Raw genomic sequence first — 1,501 nt, 5'->3', positions numbered from 1 at the left:
TTATTATAATCTTATATTTTATCTTTTACTTAATTATTTATATTTATTTACTTTTTTAAATCTCTTAACTAGATATAACTAATAATAATAATAATCTTTCCTAGTAAATACCTAAATAAAATACTATACCTTTACCTAATAATAATATAGACCTAGTTTACCTTAGACTACCTAGTACCTTATTATAAGATAAAAAAGGAAGATATAAGAGGTTTATATTTACTTTATTAATTAAGAAGAAGGGCCTTATAAGCTTTTACTAGAAACTAGTATAGACCTAAAGTAATATATAGAAGTATAGGTTTTCCTCTAAGAACTTTAGTTTTTCTTATATTTATAATTAGTTAAGATATTAAATAGATAAACTAGTCTAACTAGTATAAATAAATAAATAAATAAGTTTATTATAAGTTTATTACTAATTTACTTATTTTTTAGATTTATATATTTTATTATTATTATATTTTATTAATATAATTAATAAATAAGTTATATAAATAAGTAAGTTATATATTTACCTTAACCTTATTATCTTAGTGTTCCGGCCTTCCCTCCTAGGTTTAGTAGCAGTCTCTAAGCCCCTACTAGCGCATCGCTGCTTTATGCGCCTACTATAAAGTCCTCTAACCTGCCGCTCCTTACCTTCTGCCTTAACTTCCCTCTTTTCCTCATTTCTTTATACCCCCTTCGCTAATATTTTAATATATACTCCCAGCCTGTGGGCAGCCGGGTAAGAGGCACGGGGCCGCCGCGGAACCGAGACATGACCTGAGCGCCTGTCGCGGCTGCACAGGAACGCGTGCAGCCGAAAAACGACGAACAAACGCCGGAACTAGTGCAAACGGAGAGATCATAACAACGCGGCACCGAGGGGGTCCCGGCCCGGCTGCGGGCCAGCCACGCACCGCGTCCGCACCCACTACTCCCCCTGGCCTAACGAGGCTCTGGAGTATTTAATAATATAATTAGCCTTTAACCTTTAGATATTTTAAACTCCTTTAGTAATTTATCTAGTTTTTAAAAAATAATTATAACCCTAATCTAATAATATATTAGGAAATAACTAATAATAATATATATAAAGTAAAGCCTTATTAAATAAGTAGTTAATAGTTTCCTTAGTACTTTTAAGAAATTATAAGAGATCTTATCTAGGCCTAGTATATTTTATAATAAATACCCTTATAAAGTAATCTAAACCTCTTTTTTTATAACCTAGGTAGTTAGTAGAGTTATCTTTTATATTAGTATAGGGCTATTAGGCCTTTATAGCTAGGCTATATTATTAAGGGGCTTAGGGAAGAACTTCTTAATAAAGACCTCTACTTTCTCTTTTACTATAATAACTAATAATAATATTTTACCTTAGGTTAAGTATAGTATTATATTAAAGCTATTCCCTTATATATATTTCTTTACCTAATAATAATATTACTAAAGCCCTTCTAATATATCTACTACTATATTAATATAGTCTTTTTAGGCTTATATTTATATCTTA

The sequence above is a fragment of the Beauveria bassiana genome (assembly GCF_000280675.1).
Source record: "Beauveria bassiana ARSEF 2860 unplaced genomic scaffold BBA_S00009, whole genome shotgun sequence".
NCBI lineage: Eukaryota > Fungi > Ascomycota > Sordariomycetes > Hypocreales > Cordycipitaceae > Beauveria > Beauveria bassiana.
The sequence above is the reverse complement of the archived record's forward strand: the minus strand, read 5'-3'. Positions refer to the sequence as shown.